This window comes from Aegilops tauschii, chromosome 1, assembly GCF_002575655.3.
Source record: "Aegilops tauschii subsp. strangulata cultivar AL8/78 chromosome 1, Aet v6.0, whole genome shotgun sequence".
NCBI lineage: Eukaryota > Viridiplantae > Streptophyta > Magnoliopsida > Poales > Poaceae > Aegilops > Aegilops tauschii.
The window spans coordinates 487,474,594-487,483,638 of NC_053035.3; positions in this window are offsets into that span (position 1 = coordinate 487,474,594).

A 9,045-nucleotide genomic window follows, 5' to 3' on the forward strand; every position below is an offset into this window, starting at 1 on the left:
AACAAAGTGTGCAAGCTCCAGTGATCCATTTATGGACTGATGCAAGCCTCTCGGAGTTGGAATATACGATTTGATAGTGTGATCAAAGCATATGGTTTTATACAGAATTTTGGAGAAGCCTGTATTTACAAGAAAGTGAGTGGGAGCTTTGTAGCATTTCTAATATTATATGTGGATGACATATTGTTGATTGGAAATGATATAGAATTTCTGGATAACATAAAAGGATACTTGAATAAGAATTTTTCAATGAAAGATCTCGGTGAAGCTGCTTACATATTGGGCATCAAGATTTATAGAGATAGATCAAGACGCTTAATTGGACTTTCACAAAGCACATACCTTGATAAAATTTTGAAGAAGTTCAAAACGGATCAATCAAAGAAAGGGTTCTTTGCCTGTGTTACAAGGTGTGAAGTTGAGTCAGACTCAATGTCCGACCACTGCAGAAGATAGAGAGAAAATGAAAGTCATTCCCTATGCCTCAGCCATAGGTTCTATCATGTATGCAATGTTGTGTACCAGACTTGATGTGTGCCTTGATATAACTTTAGCAGGGTGGTACCAAAGTAATCAAGGAGTGGATCACTGGACAGCGGTCAAGAACATCCTGAAATACCTGAAAAGGACTAAGGATATGTTTCTCGTTTATGGGGGTGACAAAGAGCTCGTCGTAAATGGTTACGTCGATGCTAGCTTTGACACTGATCTGGATGACTCTATGTCGCAAACCGGATACGTATTTATGTTGAATGGTGGATCTGTCAGTTGGTGCAGTTCCAAGCAGAGCATCATGGCGGGATCTACGTGTGAAGTGGAGTACATAGCTGCTTTGGAAGCAGAAAATGAAGGAGTCTGGATGAAGGAGTTCATATCCGATCTAGGTGTAATATCTAGTGCATCGGGTCCAATGAAAATCTTTTGTGACAATACTGGAGCAATTGCCTTAGCGAAGGAATCCAGATTTCATGAGAGAATCAAACACATCAAGAGATGCTTCAACTCCATCCACGATCAAGTCAAGGAGGGAGACATAGAGATTTGCAAAATACATACGGATCTGAATGTTGCAGACCCGTTAACTAAGCCTCTTCCACGAGCAAAACATGATCAGCACCAAGAGTCCATGGGTGTTAGAATCATTACAATGTAATCTAGATTATTGACTCTAGTGCAAGTGGGAGACTGAAGGAAATATGCCCTAGAGGCAATAATAAAGTTGTTATTTATATTTCCTTATATCATGATAAATGTTTGTTATTCATGCTAGAATTGTATTAACCGGAAACTTGATACATGTGTGAATACATAGACAAAACAAAGTGTCCCTAGTATGCCTCTACTTGACTAGCTCGTTAATCAAAGATGGTTAGGTTTCCTGACTATAGACATGTGTTGTCATTTGATGAACGAGATCACATCATTAGGAGAACGATGTGATGGACAAGACCCATTCGTTAGCTTAGCATAATGATCGTTAAGTTTTATTGTTGTTGCTTTCTTCATGACTTATACATATTCCCTTGACTATGAGATTATGCAGCTCCCGAATACCGGAGGAACACCTTGTGTGCTATCAAACGTCACAACATAACTGGGGGATTATAAAGATGCTCTACAGGTGTCCCCGAAGGTGTTTGTTGGGTTGGCATAGATCGAGATTAGGAATTGTCACTCCGAGTATCGGAGAGGTATCTCTGGGCCCTCTCGGTAATGCACATCACGATAAGCCTTGCAAGCAATGTGACTAATGAGTTAGTTGCGGGATGATGCATTGCAGAACGAGTAAAGAGACTTGCCGGTAACGAGATTGAACTAGGTATGAGGATACCGGTGATCAAATCTCGGGCAAGTAACATACCGATGACAAAGGGAATAACGTAAGTTATCATTGCGGTTTGACCGATAAAGATCTTCGTAGAATATGTAGGAACCAATATGAGCATCCAGGTTTCGCTGTTGGTTACTGACCGAAGATGTGTCTCGATCATGTCTACATAGTTCTCGAACCCGTAGGATCCGCACGCTTAACATTCCATGATGATTTGTATTATGAGTTATGTGTTTTGGTGACTGAAGATTGTTCGAAGTCCCGGATGAGAGCACACACATGACGAGGAGTCTTGAAATAGTTGAGAGGTAAAGATTGATATATTGGACGATGATATTCGGAGACCAGAATAGTTTCGGATCGTTTCGGGTATTTTTTGGAGTACCATGAGGTTACCGGAACCCCCCGGGGAAACTAATGGGCCTACATGGGCCATATGGAAGAGAGGGGGCTGCCCACAAGGGGTGGCCGCGGCCCCCCCCACCCATGGGAGTCCGAATTAGACAAGGGGAGGGGGCGGCACCCCCCTTTCCTTCTCCTCCTCCCTCTCCCTTCCCTCTTTCCCCCTCCATGAGAAGGAAGGGGGAAACCTACTAGGACTAAGAGTCCTAGTGGGTTCCCCCCCACTTGGGCGCACCCCTAGGCCGGCGGCATCTTCCCCTCCTCCTTTATATACGGGGGCAGGGGGCACCCTATAGCACATCAATTGTTCTCTTAGCCGTGTGCGGTGCCCCCACCACAGTTTACTCCTCCGGTCATAGCGTCATAGTGCTTAGGCGAAGCCCTGCGCGGATCACATCACCATCACTGTCACCATGCCGCCATGCTGATGAAACTCTCCCTCGACCCTCTGCTGCATCAAGAGTTTGAGGGACGTCATCGAGCTGAACATGTGCTGAACTCAGAGGTGTCGTACGTTTGGTACTTGATCGGTTGGATCGCGAAGATGTTCGACTACCTCAACCGCGCTAAACTAACGCTTCCGCTTTCGGTCTACAAGGGTACGTGGACACACTCTCCCCCTCTCGTTTCTACGCATCTCCTAGATAGATCTTGTGTGACCGTAGGAATTTTTTTGAAATTGCATGTTACATTCCCCAACATTTTTTATCGACCAAAAGAGACCCCCGAAGCATCGGAGTTGGGCCAGAAGAGTCCCGAGGCGACTGCAAGGTAGGGGGAGCGCCCTACCCCCCAGGAGGGTGCTCCTGCCTTGCCGCTGCCTCGTGGACCCCCTTGACATCAGACCAACACAAAAATTCCTATAAATACCAAACCTCCATAAAGAAACCTAGATCGGAAGTTCCGCCGCCGCAAGCCTCTGTAGCCATGAAAAATCAATCTAGGCCCTCTTCAGCACCCGGCCGGAGAGGGCCATCGTCACCGGAGGCCATGGAGGAGGACACCGGAGGGGGCCATCATCACCATGGAGGCCAAGGACCAGAGGGAGAACCTCTCCCCATCTAGGGAGGAGGCCATGGAGGAGGAAGCACAAGGGGGAGGTCCACTCCCCCTCTCTCTCAATGGCGCCGGAGTGTCGCCGGGGGTACCATCGCCACGGTGATCGTCTTCATCAACATCGCCTTCTTCATCACCGTCCTTGTCTCTTTTACACGGTCCACTCTCATGCACCCCGCTGTAATCCCCTACTTGAACTTGGTGCTTTATGCCACATATTATGATCTAGTGATGTGTTGCCATCCTATGATGTTTGAGTAGATTTCTTTTGTCTTTTGGGTTGATTGATGATCTAGATTGGTTTGAGATGTATGTCTTATTTTGATGCTATCCTATGGTGCCTTTCGTGCCGCGCACACGTGAAGGATTTCCCTGTAGGATGTTGCAATACATTCATGATTCACTTATAGTGGGTTGCTAGAGTGACAGAAGCTTAAACCCGAGTAAGGGGGTTGTTGCGTATGGGATAAAGGGGACTTGATACTTTAATGCTATGGTTGGGTTTTACCTTAAAGATCTTTAGTAGTTGCGGATGCTTGCTAGAGTTCCAATCATAAGTGCATATGATCCAAGTAGAGAAAGTATGTTAGCTTATGCCTCTCCCTCATATAAAATTGCAATAACGACTATTGATCTTGTTAACAATTGCCTAGGATAATTCCGCACACCGTTCCATCATTATTCCACACTCGCTATTTATAATATATAGTAATATCTTCTAACTTTATGTTAACAGCACCTATTTTTATATTTTAGTTCTTCGATATCATGTAAAGCTATCCTCTTTATACCCACAATGTAGTTTTATTTCTCGTTTCTAGATGGAAGCAAATGTTCGGTGTACGTAGAGTCGTATCAGTGGCAGATAGGACTTGAGAGAATATTGATCTTACCTTTAGCTCCTTGTGGGTTCCACACTCCATACTTACCACTTCCACCTTTGGAAATTGCTACGATGATTCCTTGCACTTGGGGATTATCAGTTGGCAGTAATTTTCAGTAGACAAAATGTGCATACGCTCATACACTTACACTTACAAGGGAATAATACAACTGATAGGAGTGCATAGTGTTTGGTAACTACACATTGAGCGGCTTCACCTTTTGGAGTCAGAAAGTGTTGAGATCCATGTTAGCTAAAAAGGTTTCGGACCGGATGAAGCCATTCCACACCTAAAACGGATACATTTGGTGAACTCCATCAGTACAAAAAAAGAGAGCAATAACCTTCTGCCTCCAAAAAATGATGGCACCATAAAAAAATATGATCCATGCTCCTGAAAATAGTTACAGACCAGGTAAAGTAAGTGACAATAACATATAGTAATAAATGGAAAAGTAGTGGCTACACCTAAGTACATTGCACCACCCCCCCCCCCCATGATGAACAGTAAAACTAAAACAAATAGCAAAACAATCGAAAAAAGTAAAACCATATAGTAACTAGTGTGTTAACTAAATATGCGGACTACAAAAACTTAAATTTTAAATTATCTCAAGTTTTTTAGGATAACAATATAGTAATTCAATTACTTTTAGGAGCAATGTATTGAGGTGACAGTATGTATAAATGTACACATTCTGTTCATGCTGTAGGGAAAAGGTAATAACAAATTTTCCTGTTTAGGATACGACAGATATAGTAAAAGCAAGCATGTACGTGAACTTTGAGCTATCAAGCAATCCACACATTTTGCTAAATGAGATACATATGTTGCTTTCGTCAATTTTGATCGAACTTGAGGTGGTATCTAGACTCTAGTACCGGTCTATATATCTATGCTAAGTGTAGTTCAATAATTTTAGAAAAACAAATATTTGCAGCTGCTTTAAGCAATTTCATTCTATCAAGTGATATAAAAAATATCATTTTTATTTAGTCATAATACTACTACTCCTTCAAGGTGCACCTTAATATCTCCCCGATCGGGTTCTCTAAGGCTGCCTGCGTGTGTCTGTTCACTGGGGCTAAAGAACGCCAGACTTGGCGAATCAAAAAATTGTTATGGTAAATTATGTTATCACTAGGATGGCAATTTCCTTTATCAATCATGGCCATCCCCGCGACAATATAATTTGCCACCTTGGGTGTTCAATTTTCCATGTTCAAAAATCTAATGTTCGATTTGTAGTAAAAGCCTTAATTAATTGTTTAATCAGATCTCTTCTTTTTTTATCTCCTCCCTTATTTTTTTACTGTAAAAGTTTTGCTAATAACAATGTTGGATAATTTATAGAGGATGGCATTGGTGGTAACCCTTCGGTAACGTATATCTAATGGTTGTGTTTTTCTGATATAAAATATTAAAGGTCAGATGCTTCTAATTTTTGGGACATTTTCTTTACTACTTCTCTATTTTCTAATTAGTGTACAATGGAATATATAATATATTCCATTGACCTACCCATTAGGAAAACTATATATCAATTGTGTATTTTTTTTGGAGATCACACACAAGAACTGCATGTTAGGATCCTTTTTGGATTGAAGGAATTTCATAGGAATATCTGATGTCTACTACACAACCTTCTTCTTGTAGACGTTGTTGGGCCTCCAAGTGCAGAGGTTTGTAGGACAGTAACAAATTTTCCTCAAGTGGATGACCTAAGGTTTAGCAATCCGTGGGAGGCGTAGGATGAAGATGGTCTCTCTCAAACAACCCTGCAACCAAATAACAAAGAGTCTCTTGTGTCCCCAACACACCCAATACAATGGTAAATTGTATAGGTGCACTAGTTCGGCGAAGAGATGGTGATACAAGTGCAATATGGATGGTAGATATAGGTTTTTGTAATCTGAAATTATAAAAACAGCAAGGTAACAAGTAATAAAAGTAAGCGAAAACGGTATTGCAATGCTGCGAAACAAGGCCTAGGGTTCATACTTTCACTAGTGCAAGTTCTCGCAACAATAATAACATAATTGAATCATATAACTATCCCTCAACATGCAACAAAGAGTCACTCCAAAGTCACTAATAGCAGAGAAAAAACGAAGAGATTATTGTAGGGTACGAAACCACCTCTGATCGATCTATTCATGAGTTCATAGTAAAATAACACGAAGCTATTCTTTCCGTTCGATCTATCATAGAGTTCGTACTAGAATAACACCTTAAGACATAAATCAACCAAAACCCTAATGTCACCTAGATACTCCAATGTCACCTCAAGTATCCGTGGGTATGATTATACGATATGCATCACACAATCTCAGATTCATCTATTCAACCAACACATAGAACTTCTAAGAGTGCCCCAAAGTTTCTACCGAAGAGTCAAGACGAAAACATGTGCCAACCCCAATGCATAGATTCCCAAGGTCACGGAACCCGCAAGTTGATCACCAAAACATACATCAAGTGAATCAATAGAATACCCCATTGTCACCACGGGTATCCCATGCAAGACATACATCAAGTGTTCTCAAATCCTTAAAGACTCAGTCCGATAAGATAATTTCAAAGGGAAAACTCAATCCATTACAAGAGAGTAGAGGGGGAAAAACATCATAAGATCCAACTATAATAGCAAAGCTCGCGATACATCAAGATCGTGCCGAATCAAGAACACGAGAGAGAGAGAGAGAGAGAGAGAGAGAGAGAGAGATCAAACACATAGCTACTGGTACATACCCTCAGCCCCGAGGGTGAACTACTCCCTCCTCGTCATGGAGAGTGCCGGAATGATGAAGATGGCCACCGATGAGGGATCCCCCCTCCGGCGGGGTGCCGGAACAGGGTCCCGATTGGGTTTTGGTGGCTACAGAGGCTTGCGGCGGCGGAACTCCCGATCTAGGTTATTTTCTGGAGGTTTCTGTATTTATAGGAATTTTGGCGTAGGTCTCAAGTCAGGGGGGTCTCCGAGTCGTCCACGAGATAGGGGGGCGCGCCCAGGGGGGTAGGGCGCGCCCCCCCACCCTCGTGGACGGCCCGGGACTCTTCTGGCCCAACTCTTTTAGTCTAGGTGCTTCTTTTGGTCCATAAAAATAATCAAAAATTGGCACGTCAATTGGACTCCGTTTGGTTTTCCTTTTCTGCGATACTCAAAAACAAGGAAAAAACAGAAAATGGCACTGGGCTCTAGGTTAATAGGTTAGTCCCAAAAAACATATAAAATAGCATATAAATGCATATAAAACATCCTAGATGGATAATATAATAGCATGGAACAATCAAAAATTATAGATACGTTGGAGACGTATCAATATCATAGACATTCAATCCATAGGAATTTTCCTATGAAATATCTTTGGGTAATAGAAATGGGTTCACCAAATTCCATCGAAATCCATTCCTATACCCTCCATTCTATAGGGATTTAAACATGATCTCAATCCTCATTTTTTTCCTTTGTGGAGTCCAATACACTTGCACTCTATGTCTCTCCTCATTCCTCAAAAATTCATGTCTTTCATTTCTTGTGCACCATCCATAGACACATCTTATAAAGTGCATGTGTTTTGAAATCATGTATGAATTCATAGAACATGGCATGTTGATATCTACCACGCACTACTATTCTTGTAAACCTTGTCCGGCCTCCAAGCGTAGAGTATTATGGGACAACAACAATTTTCTCTTAAGTGGATGACATAAGCTTTATCAATATGTGAGAGGTGTAGGATGAGTGTATTCTGTATTCTTCTCTCAAGCAACCCTGCAATAGGATATGGGTAGTTTCTTGTGTCCCCCTCACACCCAATACCATTGTCAATTGTATATGTGCACCAGTTTGGCGAAGAGATTGATAAATTGGATGATATATAGATAATTTGGGTAGTGCAAATATTTTTGTATTTCTGAAATAAGAAAAATAGCAAGATCAAAATATGGAAACATGACTTAAACGAGGTTTGCAATGGCTGGAAACAAGGGCTAGGGTGCGTACATAGGTTCATTAGTGTCAACTCTCAACATGATATCTTCATTAAAAAAGCATGTTGTAACGCCACAAAGTTCATTTTTATTGGATCAATTACGAATGAGATCTCATAGGTGCGGAAGCGCAAACCACCTAAAAAATTATCATTAAAATCAGAATCCATCGCATCACCGAAATGTCACCACGGGCATCCCTAGAAATTATATTACAACAACACCATACGAACTTTACCATTCCAATCTTTGTCTAATGGGTCACCGCAATGTAACCTCGGGTGTCACCAAGGGTATGATAGATATGCGTCATGTAATCTCATTAGCTCCGAAAGTTCAAGAATATAACATGAACATGATTCGATCCATGAAGGTACTCATCACGAGAGTTACATCATACAATTCAAATAATCATCAACGCCCAAGATCAAAATCATTGTGGAAATTCATAAGGTAAGGAAAAGAGGTTACATGACACATAACTACTACCACGAACCCTGGGCCTCATGAAATGCTCCCGGATCGCCATGAGAGTAGCAAGGGCTAATGTTGAGGTTGAAGATGAAGATTCCCCCTTGAACAAGAGTGGCGGTGGGTGATTTTCCCCCCAGAAATCAGGGTTCAATTTTGAGGAATTTATAAGCCATTGGGGCACCAAAAGTTACTAGGGGAGTCCTAGTGTGCCTAAGCGCCTCCCTAGGCCCAGGGGCCACTACACGGAGGGCCTAGGTCATGTCGGCCTCTCCAGGTGCAGGGCTAACGACCCCCTAATCCTCTGGTTGAATGAAACTTCTTGCATATTTTTGGATTTTTTGGGTGCTTTTTGTATGGTATTTTCCTAAAATTCTGAAACATCAACAAATGCCCCGGGTAATGAAT